Genomic DNA, 17,919 nt, shown 5'->3' with positions numbered 1-17,919 from the left:
ATAATCCTGGGAAGCCATTTTGTCACCTGGGTTTAGTAGTTTCTAGAGGAATCCTGCGACCTTGCAACACGTGTCAGTGAATTGGGCTGGACCACGTGTTGTAGGCTAAGCTTTTATTCTGGGAAGTCCACTCTGAGACGGAGCATAGGAGACAGGATGTTTATTAGGGTGCACCCTTGGGACCAATATCTGGGGAAAGGAGGGGAAAAAAGCAGAAGCAGGTAGAGGGAGAAGATAAACTGTGATGCAGGCCCAACAACAGCCTAGGCAGACCCCCAAGGGAGCTCTGAAGTTAGAATGGCCTTTCAGAATTGCCCCCTGTTGGGCCAAGGTGGCTGGGAATTTTTTTTTTAATTTTTTATTTCTATAGGTTTTTAGGGAACAGGTGGTATTTGGTTACATGAATAAGTTCTTTCGTGGTGATCTGTGAGATTTTGGTGCACCCATCACCTGAGCAGTATACACTGAACCCACTTTGCAGTCTTTTTTTTTTTTTTTTTTTGAGACTGAGTCTTGCTCTGTCACCCAGGCTGGAGTGCAGTGGCATGATCTCGGCTCACCGCAACCTCCGTCTCCTGGGTTCAAGCAATTCTCCTGCCTCAGCCTCCCAAGTAGCTCGCCACCAGCCACACCTGGCTAATTTTTGTATTTTTAATAGAGATTGGGTTTCACCATGTTGGCCAGGGTGGTCTCGAACTCCTGACCTCAAGTGATCTGCCCACCTCGGTCTCCCAAAGTGTTGGGATTACAGGCGTGAGCCCCTGCGCCCAGCCCTCCAATTTCTGGCCTTTTATCCCTCACTCCCTTCCCACTCTTTCCTTCTAAGTCCCCAAAGTCCATTGTGTCATTCTTTTGCCTCTGTATCCTCGCAGCTTAGCTCCCACTTATGAGTGAGAACACACAATGTTTGGTTTTCCATTCCTCAGTTACTTCATTTAGAATAATAGTCTCCAAACCCATCCAGGTTGCTGAAAATGCCATTAATTCATTCCATTTCATGGCTGAGTAGTATTCCATCATATGTATATATATAACATTTTCTTTATCCACTCGTTGATTGATGGGCATTTGGGCTGGTTCCACATTTTTGCAATTGCAAATCGTGCTGCTGTAAACATGCGTGTGCAAGTGTCTTTTTCCAAAAATGAATTATTTTCCCCTGGGTGGATACCCAATAGTGGGATCACTGGATTGAATGGTAGTTCTACTTTTAGTTAAGGAATCTCCACACTGTTTTCCATAGTGGTTGTACTAGTTTACATTCCCACCAGCAGTGTAGAAGTCTTCCCTTTTCACCACATCCACCCCAACATCTAATATTTTTTTATTTTTTGATTATGGCCATTCTTGCAGGAGTAAGGTGGTATTGCATGGTGATTTTGATTTGCATTTCCCTGATTATTAGTGATGTTGAGCATTTTTTCATATGTTTGTTGACCATGTGTATATCTTCTGCTGAGAATTGTCTATTCATGTCCTTAGCCCACTGTTTGATGGGATTTTTTGTTTTATTCTTGCTAATTTGTTTGAGTTCATTGTAGATTCTGGATATTAGTCCTTTGTCAGATGTATAGATTGTGAAGATTTTCTCCCACTATGTGCATTCTCTGTTTACTTTGCTGACTTTTTCTTTTGCCATGAAAAAGCTCTTTAGTTTAATTAAGTCCCAGCTATTTATCTTTGTTTTTATTGCATTTGCTTTTGGGTTCTTGGTCATGAAATCCTTGCCTAAACCAATGTCTAGAAGGGTTTTTATAATGTTATCTTATAGAATTTTTATAGTTTCAGGTCTCAGATCTAAGTCCTTGATCTATCTTGAGTTGATTTTTGTATAAGGTGAGAGACAAGGATCCAGTTTCATTCTCCTACATGTGGCTTGCCAATTATCCAAGCAGCAAGGTGGCTGGGAATTTCTATTCCTGCATTGGTAGGTCACTGGATATGGACAACCCCAGAAGGTTATCAAGGAAACTACCTCTTGGTCACAGTGGTTCACTTCAGCTGAGGCAATCCCTGAAGAAGCTGAGAGCTAAGGGCTGTCTGCCATCAGTGCTCCTAGCACCGGAGACAACAAGAACCTCATTGAAGAGGGACCTGGACAGTGCATCAGAGTGGCCAGAACACCTGGTAAAATTTGGGCTGTGGCTTATCTGAGTGATTATGCCAGGTAATGGGAACTAGGAACTGTAGCGCTAGTTATCAAAGGCAAGTCATGCCACTTGAATTTTGTTGCTTATGCCTCTAGGATACATTTTATTTCAAGACCTGACAGGGAAGGGCAGACTTGAAGAGTTCTTGACCTGGCCCCAGCTCTGTCTAGAGCGGTAGGGCAAAGCTAGAGTGGAGTCAAGAGTGGAGGTGACACAAGGCTGGGTTGTGCATGGAACATCAGAATGGTGGGTGGGTTTGCCATTCAAGGCCTTCAGCAAGTGTCAAGCAGTCAAGATAGGGCATCTAATATGAAACATGGGGTAATAGTTGGAAGTCCATGCAGTCTGTTGGGATGTAGGGGAAGGCAAAGCACTGGGATACAAATGATAGCAACTGCCCCTTAAGTGCTTGTGTAGATAAGGATCCCTGCTAAGTATTTAACACATACCATCTCATTTAAAACTGCTTATAATTTTGTGTAGTATGTATTATTATTTTCATGTGCATGGGCAAATAAACCAGTTCAGAGAGGAGATTATTCAAAATTATACAGCTGGTAAGTGGCAGAGATTCTGGAGACAGACTGCCTGCATTTGAATTCTGTCGCTTACTAGATGTATGACCTGGGGCAAATTACTTAACGCCTCTGTTCCTGAGTTTCTTCACCTTTAAAATGGGAATAACACCTACCTCTTACGGCTGTTATGTGCATTAAATGTATTAATAGCATAAGAGCCAAGGGCAATGCCCAGCACAACTTAAGAACTATATAATTGTTTATGAACTAAGTGAATAGGCCAGTCGAACTCCGTAGCCTATGTTCTTGACTATTATGCTACCTTGGCAGGACTCTGATTCCCAAGATGTGCAGTGAGAGAGCTAGGCAGCCTAAGCAGTAGGAAGTACCTAAGATAGTAGGCAACTAATCACTCATTCATGTACTTATTCACAAATATTTATCGAGAATCTCTATATATGTGCTAAGCATTTTTCTGGATAGTAGAGATAAAGCAATGAACAAAACAGCCAAATTCTCAACCATCATATAGCTTATGTGCTAGTGGGGAGACAGGCACTAAACAAAATAATTGATAAATGTGTAAATAATGGCAGGTAGTGATAAGAGAAATGAAGGCAGGGTAAGAGCACAGAGAGCCCTGGAGCTGGGGCTATGGGAAAGGGCTGAGTGTATGTTATTTTAGAAAAAGAGATGAGGAAAAACCCTTTCTGATGAGGCAACATTTGAGCAGAGACCTGAATGAAGTTGGGAGGAATTCAGGCAGTAATCTGGGAGACAAGCCTGGGTAGAGAAAATAACCAGAAAGGCAGGGATGGCCCTTCAGAGTTTAGAAGGAGAAGAAATCTTGGGTGGGGCAGTTTTCTTCAGTGGAGGCAATCTCCGAAGGGAGCTGAGGGCAGATGGCCATACCCCTGCAGTGCAGCTCTCCCAGCAACTGGGGAAAGAAGTGTTTCATTCCTGAAGGGCAATCTGGGTGGTACAACTTCCAGCACCCTGTGCCTGTCTTCAGTAGCTTGTTCTACTATTTGGCTTGCTCCTGAAGAATCCAATCTTTCTCACCAAAGAAGTTATGCTGAACATTTTGAAAATTTCATCAAAGTTCTTGTGTAAAAGTGCAAAAGTTGAAACGTTATTTGGGGTTTAAGTACTAAAAAGTTAATATTGGACACTGATTCCTGAACAACACAGGGGAAAGGAGCAAAAATCTAAATCTGAAAGTTTTTAGGAAGGGAGTACTTGGCAGATGGATGATTTTAAAATGTGATGCCATGAATTCTTTTGCAACTTGATAACACATCAGTACTGCCCACACATTCTAGAAACCATGTGAATGAAGAAGGCTGTCATTAGAGCTGAAAATTGCATTGTGATTTTGGCAATGGTTCACTCTTAGGCCAGGTTCAAATTTCCCAGTTTCTGAACTCTAACCAGTAATTGCTATTACTGTGTTTGGGAGATGATTGCTGGAGATTGTGGCAAAAAGAATTCTCTGCCTTTTAAGGCATCTTAATCACAATTTTGGCAGCATGGAAGCCTTCAACTTAGTAAACTGAGCAGCCATTTCCATAGCAGAGAAATAAGCTACTGTTTGACTCAGAGATGGAGCTTTCAGCTGTTGTTTGTTGACCTGAGCTGAGGGAAACAAGATGACAGATTGGACAAGCAGCACACTATGCAATTTATGCCCTTCATGGACTGTCAAACATTAATTTAATTTAATTTTAATCATTACCATCTGGTACTTATATAGAAAGTCAGGCCCAGATAGATATTTCCTTATCTTGAATTGGTGAACAGAGCTGTGTTTTGGCCTGCAGCCATGTCCATACACCCCAAGGAAGGGGCAAGAACACTGTGGGAGGGCAGATTTGTGTGAATGCCAGGCATGCAGCTATCACCAGCCCTGAATGCTGTAAAAGGGACCTGTTGGTGCTAGTCCCACCATGGGTCATGGCCCCTTCTCCTGTCCCACTCATGGAGGCATAAATGCTCAGTCATGTCTTTGTATTCCTTGACATTGAGAATGGGAACTGGCTGAGGATGGTCTCTGGATGAATTGAGGCATCTGATTCTGTGGCTTAAACCTCTTAAGCAGGTAAAGTGACCAGTAGCCACATTTAATCTGTTCATTAGGAAATTATTAAGCACTGATGACCTTTGAGGTTCCATTACTCTGAGCATCTGTTATTTTTTGTGTCAATCATGGTGCCAGACCCAGCAGGGAATATGGAAGAAGTATAAAGCAACATTCCTGTCCTAGAAGCCAACTCAGTCCCAGGAGGGATTCTCTTTTCTTCTCAGTCCTCAGACTGAACCTCAAGTTGTTGGTGGCTGGTAGGGAGTAGAAGGGTTGCCAGTGAAGTCCTAGAGGAGTAAGGGAGGAAGAATGGATGAGAAAGCCCTCCATGTTCCTGAATTTCAATTTTTTCATGCAAAAATAGCTTGGTGCCCATGAGGCTAAAGGATGCCTTTCAGCAAGCTAGCTCTGGCTTCAGGAGACAAACACTGAGCCCTGTTCATTGCTTTGTGGGCAAAGATCATATGACCTACTTGAGAAAGGACAGCAAGTTTCCCCCTTTTCTTTGAAAATAGAAACAGGTCTTTTTTCCCCTAATTTCCTGCAGCAATGTTAAATACATGCTTATTGCCCCCAAAATCAGATAATACAGAAAAGTAGAAAGTAAACACTTGGTCACACACAGATAGAGACGACTGTTAGTATTTTAGTACACACATCTTTATACACACACACAGACACACACACATCACATATATATATACACATATATATACATATATATATATATATACACTTATACATACACACATATATTTTTAAAAGTTGGATCATGCTATAGGTAAGGAAAAGCAAAATCTCTTGTCAGGTGATTTCCTTCTCCAACCAGATTTCAGTATGACCAGAAAGTACATTCGGGGGCTTCAAGCAGGAAAGAGAGAGTGGCATTGCAAAATTTGCCACTTCAAATTTCAAGGCTGGATGTTGTTTCCAGCTCAAGCTGTATCTGTCCAACCCACCTCTTGGCAACTGCCAAGGACAGACTTGCCAGCTCGTCTGAGATATGAGGCCACCTCTATTCAGGATATGAATCTTGTTTCTTTCTATGAAACATTACATTTTTCCTTTGAAAAAAGTAACAGAAAGCACTGTTCATCATGGAGGGAGAGAGGCAAATACAGCATGGAAGAAACATTTTCAAGAGTTAAAATAGAGCATGGTAAAGAAAAAGAGAATCACTTCCTGCCCTCTTTTCTGACTATAAGAAGTTTAAACCATATTTTAGATTTTTCTTTATGTTAAAAGAGAAGACTATTCATACAAAACTCATTTTGATCTATGTGCATCAAAATTAAATGGACGTGATCTACAAGTGTATTTTGCCCCAGGTCAGGATGAGATTGCAGCTATCTCCTTGAGGGGATTCCAAAACCTTCTGGGGAGAGACCAGAGAATAGAGGCCCACAGAGCCAGGCCATGTAAGGAATGGTGGAGTAAGCCAGGTGTGTTTCCGTGGAGAAGGGGGAAGTCTTAGTTTAGTGGGAAGATGGGCTGGACTTATTTTTTGTTCTTCTGGAAGCTAGAACCAAAATGAAAAGATCAAAAGTATTATGAGGTACAGAGCTGACACATGAGATTTGGGAAGGTGGAGAAGAAAAAGGGGTGAAGACAGCTAATATTTATTGAGAACCTACTATGTGCCAGAAGTTGAGCTAAATTCCTTGTATTATCTTATTTAATCTTCACAGTAATCTTAAGAGGTAGATAATATTGCTGGTATTTTATAGCTAAGGAGAGTAAGATTCAAAAAAGTTAAGTAACTTGCACAAGGTTGCATAGCCGTTAAGTGGCAGAACCAAGTTTAAATTCACGTTTGTTTGGCTCCCCTACATCACACTCTCTAAAAATGGCATGGGCGAGCTTCCTGAGCTAACGTGTTCCTGGGTACCTCAATGCATTCAAGAAAAGACTAGATGGTTATTTGTTGGGGATGTTCTTCAAGGGATTTGTGCATTGGTATAGAGCTGGAACACATGGTTTCTAAGGGCCTTTCTAACTGCATGTTCTAAAAAGGTCCCTCTAAAACATATCACTCTTGCTTGTCTTCAGGACACCTACTGGGGGCATGATTAGAATTTTATTTTTGGCTAAGGCATCATCCTCAGAAAAAGAAACTGAAGATAAATCCCCATACATCTTCTCTTGGAGGACCAACTCTAGCAGACATTGTTGGTATGGTACTCATAACCCCTCAGCACTCACCATGCCCATACATGCCCATGAAGGTTCTTCTGCAAACACCTACAACTCTCTATCTCAGGGCTTGCTTTTGGTTCTTCAAGGGCAGGCCGGAAGTGCCAGAAAGTTAACATCTTTGGAAGTAGTCCTCAGCTAATGACATAGGAGAATTAGAAGATAACTATTCCAGCTTCCATGGCCTTGTTTGGGATAACTCTAAGGCATGCTCCACACAATCTCCAAGAGTTCCTCAGCAGGAATGAGTCCTAGGTCCCCATAGGGGTAACTTGCTGTTACCCCTTCACTGTCTCATTTTATTATTATTTTATTTATCCCTTCACTCTCTCATTTCCCCTCTTCCCTACTAGTGCTTCCAGGGATCACCTTCCAGATAAACTAGTTGCACTCAAATCCTTGTCTCAGGGTCTGTTTTTGACGAAACCTACACTAAGACACCAACATATACAGGGTTTCTCAACCTCAGCATTATTGACATTCGTTTGGGGCTGGAGATATACCAAATGACAAATACACATAAAGCATTTTACTGTTTGTGTAACATCAGTTTGGGTTGCGAGGGATATTTTGACTTCTAAGTACTTGTGTGAAGCTATTTACATTTGTACATATACAGATGTATTTGTTTGTCTGATGCGGGGGAGAGACAGTGCACAGAACAGTGTCTCCCCTTAAATACTGATTTTTAAAAAATTGATGTAGAGGCCAAAAATGCTGCTCTACACAGTAGATGCCAGTTGTGCCCTCTCCCCAGCTGTGACAACCAAAAATATCTTCAGATATTGCCAAATGTCTTCCAGGGGACAAAATCAGCCCCAGTTGAGAAGTGCTGCTTGCTTGAGGTACCTGTGGGAAGCACAGGGAAGGTAGGATTTGGGGAAGCAAACCTGTTAGGGTGGGCCATGGGCAAGCTTCTCAGTGATTTTAGTGGAGGGCACAGGTGGGGTGAGGAGGAGACTGAGTGTGTGTGTGTTTTGGGAGAAGAAAATGAAACAACTCTTATTTCATAACCGCCTGGTGCAAGGTGGTCCCTTGTCTAAAGCAGAACAGCTCAGAACTAAACTCAGTACCCCTTATAGTCTCTTTTAGAAAAATGATAAATACACAGAAACCATTTTACTGTTTGTGTAACATCAGTTTTCAGGTGAGTTCAGTTTGGATGACAGGTCCTTAAGCAGCTATTTCACAGCCTGTCAGTTTTTCGGTTGCTAGGGATATTTTGACTTTTAAGTACTTGTGAGAAGCTATTTAAAAAATCAATATGTGGTTCCAATATGGGGAATGCTGTCAAACGGAGTAGAGGGTCAGATAAAAGATGCAAATGCTTTCTTAGCCAGAGCTTTGGACCTGATTTGGCTGGTATGTTTACAAATGAGACCCCTGATGAGAGTGACAGAGTTTCAGGGATGGTAAAGGAGACTATAGATGTAGGTTCCAAAACCCCTGTATTCCCTGTAAATGGAAGTAGCAAGGAAGAATAAATATAGGTTAATACCTATAAGACAGTCTTCATCTTATCTATTAGATTCCTGGTTAAAAAAAAAGGTTCTGATTGGGGTTCCTCATTACGGCTGAATTCTGATACCTTCCAAGGTCAAGCAGGGTAGCAAGCTGGTGCTGCATACTGTACACGCCCTACCCAAATTCCCTTCTCCCTGTTTGATATGCTCAGCACCCAATTTCAGGGTGCTTTTCTGCTAGTTACTAGTACCTGTGACCTTCTTTGGTGGCTTTCTCTTGGGCTAATGGAGTTGCTTCACTTGTACATACCTCCCATGTACCCTGGGGTTTTTTTATCACCCTCGGGAGGCCCACCACCATTGGGCAAGAATATAAAAGCCCAGTTCCCTTGTCTCATGTTGAAATAAACTCTAGGTGTGATTTGCACCCCAGAGCTCCACCTTGAGATCATGACTAAGCTGTGATATTTCCTGACATTGAAGCTTTGTTTATTGGCTTCTTTCTCTGTCCTGCTTTCCCCACTTTGTTCTGGTCTCCCTGTGGGAGCACCTTCCCAATAAATCACTTGCACAGGAATCCTCATATCAGGGACTACTTCTAGGGAATCTGATCAAAGATTCTCAAGGCATCCCAAGGTCTATATTTGAGTGAAAGGGAAGGTGAATTTTACCACTCACGTGTAATGTTTCAGAATCTTACCCTATCCTACAAAATAGGCACTCATTCTTTTTTTTTTTTCTGTAATGGATGATTATCTTGGTCTGGAGAACTGAGAAAACATACTTCTGCCACCTTTGCACTGCTCCTCCTGCTTCCACAACGATCAGTGCCTCAGGAGGCATTGTTGATGCTTGCTCAGCCAAGAGAAGAGGAGTTGCCTTTGCTTGTGTTCTAAATGCCTTGATCTTGAACACTCAAAGCTGTACCTATGTGCTTTCATGCTTGAAAGGGTGTAGCCACCCACAGAGGGTGATTCAGCAAAACAGGTCTGCAGTGAGAAAAGTTGGATCAAAAACATATTGGGATCTGCTTCTGATACTTACTGGGGTTTGAGAGGATCTCTACAATTTTATTCCAAAACTGATCGATCATACAGCACCATTTTTTGAGTTCTTTCTACTTGTTTGGCAGCATTTTCTTGTGCATTTTATCACTTAATCTTTGTAGCATACTTGTGAGATATTAACATCTCCATTTTATAAGCAAGAAAGCTGAGGCTAATAGAAGTTATATTACCTGCCTAAGTTCACACTCACAGTGGCGAAGCTGGGTTTGGAGCCTACCTTGGTCTGATTCTAACGGCTGCGTGTTTAACTACCTCCAGAGTATGGATCTGATATTGGCTCTTTTTTTTTCTAAAGTAATGAGGGAAAGATTTGTCAACATTTGCACAAGGCAGAAAACTATCTCATCTGGAAAGGTTTATGTAGAAATTTTTATCTTCCAAGAAGAATAAGTAAATGTATAGGAAATTGAAATATATTAAATGACCCTGACATGCTGCAATGCAGGTAATATTTTATATGGTGAAGTTTTCTCTAAGCTTACCATTTCCTTATCATAAGGTCAATATGATGATTAATGGTTTATGTACAAGGTAGAAAACAATCATTTTCTTTGCAGTCATTTGGAGAGTATTGCATCTGGTTTAATTTATCTCTTATTTAGTTACCTGCTAGGGTTGTTCTTGGGTTTGAATTTTTGTTTTTCCTCCTCCTCTACACTGCCAGCCTCTTTTCTGCCCTAGAACCAAGGCCAGGAAGACTGCAGAACTATGCACTCATGTTTTATCCAGTTAATTCCCCCCAGGATTGAAAAATGTGACTATTTCTGAATACTAACAGTTTTTGCAAACTTCAAATGCAATATGAGAATACTTTTGGACTACAACAATCCATGAAATTAAAAATGACAATATATCCTGTATTTAGATAAAGGATATGTGTTCATATTTTACCTTAAGCAGTAAAGGAAGACTCTAGGCTTCTTTTTAAAATTTTAAGATGTCAGTTTTCAGCAACAGAGAAAATACAAATTGAAAGTTGCTGAAAAAAATGAATTTTTATTTTTATTTAGTCCAAAGTCCAAAGTTCAAAGCAAAACTCTCTTCTCTGGGGTTCAAATCTTGTTTATCCTGAATAGAATATGCCTTCTTGTTTGTTAGAAAACACACAAAAGTGTTCTAATTGTGAAACAGCACCAAACAAGTGGTATTTAGGAAAATAAAATACTAAGCATGGACTCACAAAGCCAGAAGAGACCCTGTGAGAACATCTTCCAACAGGAAATGGCCAACTCATTCAACTTATATGGATTATTTTCTATTTTGGTAGGATTTATAAATCTGTATTTTTCATCTTTTGCACTCATTCACATGATGTTTCAGTTAATGGAGCAAGGTCCTGAATCCTAAGAAGCCACCAGTACCTAACAAAACACCTGGTACATATGCCATTCAATAGAACTTTCTAGAAGAAATAATTAGGTCAATGAATAAAAATATAAAGTGATGAATAGAAAATTTATGATAGGGTTCTTACTGGTATGATTAAGTAGTAAAATGGAAACAAATCATGGTCAAGTTCAATGTTTCACAAACTCTATTCATAGTATAGGTTTTCTTTTCCTTCTCAATGGGTAAGGTGACCATGTAATATATATTCCAAACAAGGACCCTTTTGAGAGGGAAACGGGTGCTATTAATTATTATACCAACACAACAGGACCACTTTGGACAAACTGTAACTAATGGTCACTCCCAATGAGGGATTAGGAGCAGGAAAAAAATATGTGTATAAGCCTCTAAATTTAAAAACAAGGGAGTTTTAACTCATAAATGAAGATTTAGAGGGATTTCACTATGAATACTTTTGATGTTCTTACCTCATCTTAGAATTATGGTAAAAAATGAGCCAAATGACAAATAAAGACTCCTTTCTAACAATTAGGAAAGAAAGAGGAATTAAATTGTTATCAAATGCTACAAGGAGAACTACAAAACACTGGTAAAAGAAATCACAGAAGTCAAACACAAAAAATAGAAAAACATGTGCTCATGGATTGGAAGAATCCATACTGTTAAAATGACCATACTACCCAAAGCAATATACAGATTTAATGTATCCCCTATCAAATTACCAGTGTCATTTTTCAAAGAATTAGAAAAAAGCAATCCTAAAATTTACATAGAACCAAAAAAAAGAGCCCAAACAGCCAAAGAACAAAGCTATAGGTATCATATTACCTGACTTCTAATTATACTACAAGGCTATAGTAACCAAAACAGCATGATACTGGTACAAAAATAGACACATAGATCAATGAAACGGAATCGAGAACCCAGAAATAAAGCCACATACCTACAGTCAACTGATCTTTGCCAGGTCGACAAAAATATACACTAGGGAAAGGACACTATATTCAATACATGGTGCTGGAAAAATTGGATAGCCATATGTAGAAGAATGAAACTGGACCCATATCTCTCACCATATACAAAAATTAACTCAAGATGGATTAAACACTTAGATGTAAGACCTGAAACTATAAAAATCCTGCAGGAAAATCTAGGAAAAACTCTTCTGGACATTGCCCAAGTCAAAGAATTTATGACTAAGACCTCAAAAGCAAATGCAACAAAAACAAAAATAGAAAAATGGAATTTAATTAAACTAAAATGCTTCTGCACAGCAAAAAATAATCAACGGAGTAAACAGGCAACCTGCAGAATGAGAGAAATATATTTGCGAACTATGCTTCCAACAAAGGACTAATACCCAGAATGTACATGGAACTCCAAAAATTCAACAAGAAAAAAACCAAATAACCCCATTAAAAGTGGGCAAATAATATGAACAGACATTTCTCAATAAAAAACATACAAGCAGCCAACCAATATATGAAAATGCTCAACATCACTTATCATCAGAGCAATGCAAATTTAAACCACGTTGAGATGCCCTCTCACACCAGTCAGAACGGCTATTACTAAAAAGTCAGAAAAACAAGAGATGTTACAGAGGATGCAGAGAAAAGGGAACTCTCATACACTGTTGGTGGAAATGTAAATTAGTACAACATCTATGGAAAACAGATTGGAGATTTCTGAAAAGCTAAAAATAGAACTACCAAGATCCAGCAATCCCATTACTAGGTGTCTACCCAAAGAAAAATAAATTGTGATATCAAAAAAACACCTGCACTCCTATGTTTATCACAGCATTATTCACAATAGCAAAGTTATGGAATCAACCTAAGTGTCCATCAATGGATGGTTAGAAAAAGAAAATGTGATATATCTACACCATGGAATACCACATAGACATAAAAAGAAATCATGTCTTTCCCAGCAACACGGATGGCCCTAGAGACAATTATCCTGAGTAACTCAGAAACAGAAAATCAAATACCACATGTTCTCACTTATAAGTGGAAGCTAACTAATGGATACACATGGATATATAGAGGGAAACAATAGACACTTGGAACTGCAAAGTGGGGAAGGAGGGTGGTGAGGGTTGAAAAATTACCTATTGGGAACAAAGTTCACTATCCAGGTGATAGGTATCCTAAAATCCCAGACTTAACCACTATGCAATATATCCATGTAACAAAAGTACATTTGTAGCCCCTTAATGTATTTAAAAAATTAAATTTCTTTAAGAAATTTGAATATGTACAATGTTACTAATAAACCAGGGTCCTGGCTGAATGATGTCATCAAAATAAATCTTACATGCAAGAAAAAAAAAAAAAAGCTAGGCTGAGAGATTCTGCGCCCTGTGATCCCACCCAACCCCACCAAGCCCCACCGTCCCCACCCCGCCTCTCCCCACCCTCCCCACCCCGCCTCTCCCCACCCTCCCCACCCCGCCTCTCCCCACCTTCCCCACTCTGCCTCTACCCATGCTGCCTCTCCCCACCCTCTAACCCTGCCTCTCCACTCACAACTTCCGTGACTATCTGCTCAATTATCTCTCGCTTCTGGGACCAGCTAACAAGCTTTTGTAGTTAGCTCCTGGTTGCCCGCCAACCGTGAGCACCCAGAGCCGCCAAAAGTATACCGCTGGGGTGGAGGCCGCTATTGACCGCCTGATCAACATGCATCTGCAGGCCTCCTACAGCTACCTCTCTTTGAGCTTCTATTTCGAAGGCGACGACGTGGCTCTCAAGGGCGTGGGCCACTTCTTTCGCAAGCTAGCTGAAGAGAAATGCGAGGGTGCCAAGCATCTTTTGATGTAGAACCAGCGCAGCAGCTGCGGCCTCTTCCAAGATGAGCAGAAGCTGCTCCGAGATGAGTGGAGTGGCAGCCTGGCCGCCATGGAAGCCGCCCTGGCCCTGGAGAAGAACCTGAACCAGGCTTTTTTGGATCTGCATGCCCTAGGTTCTGCCAACACAGACCCCAATCTCTGTGATTTTCTGGAAAAGCACTTCCTAGACCGAGAGGTGAAACTCATCAAGAAGATGGGCAACTACTTGACCAACCTCCGCAGGCTGGCCAGCCCCCAGGCCGGGCTGGTGGAGTATCTCTTCAGAAGGCTCAAAGACGACTGGGAGCTTCCAGAGCCCAGCAACCTTCGAGGTGCCCCTCTGCATTCTTCTGGCTTCGGGATTTCGGCCTGAGCTTCTCAACATCCAGAAGTACTCACCAAGCCATAGACCAAATGGAAACAATAAAAGGTTCTTTTTGCAAAATTAAAAAAAAAAAAAATGCTAGGCTGAGGGAAAAAAAATGTTTGCAGAATAGCGTGAAGGATCTGCAGTCGGTTTAATGCTCTAGAGTTTTTAAGAAATTGTTCTTTTGTGAGTCACGTGTGTATTTTAAGGATCTAATAAAACTGCATTTTGTCTGTCAAGAAAAATACAGTTTCCTGTTCACAAAGTGTTGCATAGAGTTTTAATGGTTTAATAATTTCCCTGAGGCCATTCTGGGTACTGGATTGTTCTAACTGTTATCCTTGGTTTTGCCCAGCAGAGCAGAGAGGCAAGTATCTAGAATATATCATATTGTATCCCTCCCTCCGAAACCCCTAAACTCATGATAAAATTGCTTTTCCTGATTTTTCAAGTTAATGCGATGCCATCTACCTTTTCAGAGAAATGCAGTAAGAGCCCTGTGAAATTCATCTTTGCATCTCCCATTTGGTTGCTACAGAGAACGCTGGCGGTTACATCACATGCTGACCTCTTTATGAAGCCTCTCAAGAGAAATTTCGTTCTGGTCTTAGTATTAGGAATACCAGCGCTTCACTTGGATAATTGGTCTGTTTTTGTTTTTGTTTTACAGACACTGTAAGTGATGTAACTAATTAAGTTTCCTTTTCTAGACTGCCTGCTAGAAAGCTTAGAGACCAATTTGTAGTCTACCCAGAGTAAATGAGTAGAATTGTATAAGCATTTTAGTGTAAGCTTCATTCTTGTCCCATTTGTTATTCATTTCTTGGTGTATGTTATGGATCCTTTGAAGCCACCTTAAACCCTCTCTGGAACAAGGCTGTGTTTTAAGTAGATAAATAAAGTAAATTTTTAAAATGCAGATTAAAAAATGGCTCTGCAGTTCATTTTAGAGAAAAGGGAAGATAATTTTAAGGAACACTAAGAGAGCCAAAGCAATTAGAATGGAGGTGGGTCAGATGGAGGCTAAATTATAGAAGCCAAGAGAAGAGAAGCAGCAAGTGTAGCATTTTATTTAAAATGCGTTTCATTTTTCTAGCCAGTTATTTCCTCCTAAATCTATACATTTGTGTCCCACAGATAGTAATAGGTGTGAATTGTTTTCTTTGCACTTTGAAAAGCTGGAGTTACAACTTTATCTCAAACCCCAAAAGTGAGAAGAAAAATTAATTCTTTTCGTACAGTTCCTTTGCTTCCTGAAGCAGGAAGACCAAAGGCATGCTATCATTTCTTTTATCATGGAAGGGTCAGAGTCATAGGAAGAATATTTTGCAGAGATTGGGACAACTATTTTGCTTAGTTAAGGAGAAAACTGTATCTTCCTGTTTTCATGCAAAGTATTTTGATAATAAAGAAGAATATACTGGAAACTGTTTCCCTAGAGAAAATTTTTCCCATTTACTGGTTGTTGGCAGTAAGAGATGTACAGAAGCAGTTAACAATTATCTTCAGATTTGGATTGAAAACTCATATCTCTGTACTTAAAATATGTACTTAAAGTTATTTTCAAATTAGCACACAAATATAAACACATAAATCTGAATGAGAAAAAAAAAAATCACCTAATCCTATGAGACCAATTGAAAGGCTGTAATTTGAGGTAAAATGTTTGTGAAGAAGGATAAGAAAATGTATTTCCAAATAATACATAATATTTGTCAAACCATTACTTATTATGTTTTTTAATGTCAAGAATGGGATTGTAGAAGAAAGCTTTATTAAAGTCTCCCAAGTAGATTAAACTGTTCTTTGGTCATCAAATAATTCTTGGAAAACACTTACTTGCTAATGACTTAAGGTTCTCGGCAAATTTATTTGTGGAAGATGGGAATTTGATGACATTAAATTTCAAGAGATTAATTTGGAAACAAGTCCCACAGTGATTTCCTCTATGGATAACCATTGTGTGTGTGTGTGTGTGTGTGTGTGTGTGTGTGTGTGTGTGTGTGTGTGTGTGTACTTGCACAGAGAATTATAATAATTCTTGTATGACCAAGTTCCTTATACCAGCCTTCAAGACTCTTCTTAGTCTACCCTGTAGAATTTATTAATACCTTTTAAATTGAATTTTCTATTACTTTCCCATTGTTGAAGTTTTGGGGGTGCCAATTGCTCATCCTGCCTTGCATCCAAGAAGCCAGATTGGAAACAAGATAGCTTTGCTGATGGTAAAGCCAAAGTGGAGAATGTGTGAGGGCTTCCTACTGCCACCCCCTGAATTAAACAAACCTCATGGAGACTCAGAGGAATGCTGGCAGCCCAAAGGAAGTAGGGAGAGCTTGGCAGGCCCATCGCCTTGTCATTGCAGTGCCCCTGTGCCCTGGCTAATACGCACCAATAGTCACTGGGCTCTGAGAGTTCTTCACATTCACACTACTACTTCTCATGGATTAGAAGTGTGATAAAGGTCTCCTGCAAATGACTGCAAGAGCTCTCTGCCATAACCGAACTGCTCAGTTTGCTGGTCCCAGGACATGTAAAGCTCCTTTGGTTCCCCTCACCTGGAATGCTCTTCACAGCCCACTTCATCAAATCAAACCCAGCCTGCTTTTCAGCCTAGTTCCAATCTGCCTTCTGTGAAATTTTCCCTGACCAACTCAACCCAGTCATTTGGCATTGGTTCACCTTGTTTGTTTGTTTGTTTTGTTCTCCAAATATTTATTGAGGTCCTACCATATACAAGACAATGTACTTGAAATAATGCTGTTAACAAGACAAAGAAGCTCCTTAACCTAAGGAACATGCAGTCTAGTGTTAAAGGCAAATACTAACCAGATAATTCCACCAATAAGCTATCATGGACTATGGTGAATGCTGTGAAAGAAAAGTTATGGGTAGCCATGACAGCTTCCCATCTGGAGGCCTGATATGGTCTCAAGGCAGTAGGTGAGGTCTCCATGGAAGAGACTTTGAGTTACATTCTGAAGGATGAATAAGAGTTACGTACACAAGGGATGGGGGTGGAGGAAGGATGGTGAGGAGCCGTCCAAGCAGAAGTAGCAGCATGTGCAAAGACCCCCAGGTAAGAGAGGGCACAGTGCATCTGAGGACCTGAAAGAAGACCAGAGTGGCTGACAGCAGAGAGCAAACAGGAGAGGGGCTCGAGATGAGATGGGAGAAAGTGTAGGTAAGGACTTTGGCTTTTATCCTAAGAGAAGTAGTGAGCTATTGGAGGTTTCTGAGCAGGGGACTGATGATATAAGATTTGTATTTTATAATCACTCAGAGTGCTCTGGGGAGAATGAACTAGAGAGGGCCAGAGAGGAAGTGGAAAGACTAACATGGAAGATAAAAGTATAGGGAGAGGAATTAAGAGAATGGGAGCATGTAACCCTATGTTGGTTGAGAGGTAGTACAGTAGAGCATAAAAACAGTGGCTCTGAAACCAAACTGCCCAGCTTTGTGCCCTGGTTTTGCCATGTACTGTCTGACCTTGAGCAGATTACCTAAGTGTTTTCAGTTTCCTGATCTCCAAAACGGGGCTAATACCTGTCTACTTCTTATGTGAGGATTAAATGGTGAATATATATTTAAAAAATTAGAACAATGTCTAGCAAACAGTAACTTCTTATTAAATGTTGTGGCTACTCTGTTAAACATAAATTATGCCTAGAACCACAGAATGGTTTTTCTCACTAACCAAAACAAAAAGAAAACATTCTTCTGCTTGAAGATGGGCATTCAAACTGTTTTATTTATTTGTTAACTTTTTAATTTCTCAGAGATGGCGTCTCACCATGTTGCCCAGGCTACATGCAAACTCCTGGGCTCAAGCAATCCTCCTGCCTCAGCCTCCCAAAGCAGCTGGGACTACAGGAATGTGCCACCATGCCTGTGCTCA

At 40.5% G+C, this 17,919-nt stretch overlaps 1 long non-coding RNA gene and 1 pseudogene across 1 annotated transcript in view; both read left to right on the top strand.

Moving 5' to 3' along the window:
• Positions 1-14,950, top strand: part of LOC134735994 (uncharacterized) — a 28,530-nt gene extending 13,580 nt beyond the window's left edge. The window contains exon 3 of the long non-coding RNA XR_010119604.1: positions 14,501-14,950. This is a non-coding gene — a long non-coding RNA (uncharacterized lncRNA). The remainder of the gene's footprint in view (positions 1-14,500) is intronic.
• LOC129475283 (ferritin light chain-like) lies at positions 9,153-14,027 on the top strand (annotated as a pseudogene).
• Positions 14,951-17,919: the final 2,969 nt, after the last annotated feature.

This window comes from Symphalangus syndactylus, chromosome X (assembly GCF_028878055.3).
Source record: "Symphalangus syndactylus isolate Jambi chromosome X, NHGRI_mSymSyn1-v2.1_pri, whole genome shotgun sequence".
NCBI lineage: Eukaryota > Metazoa > Chordata > Mammalia > Primates > Hylobatidae > Symphalangus > Symphalangus syndactylus.
Note: the sequence above shows the minus strand (reverse complement) of the source record. Positions and strands in the feature narration are given on the sequence as shown.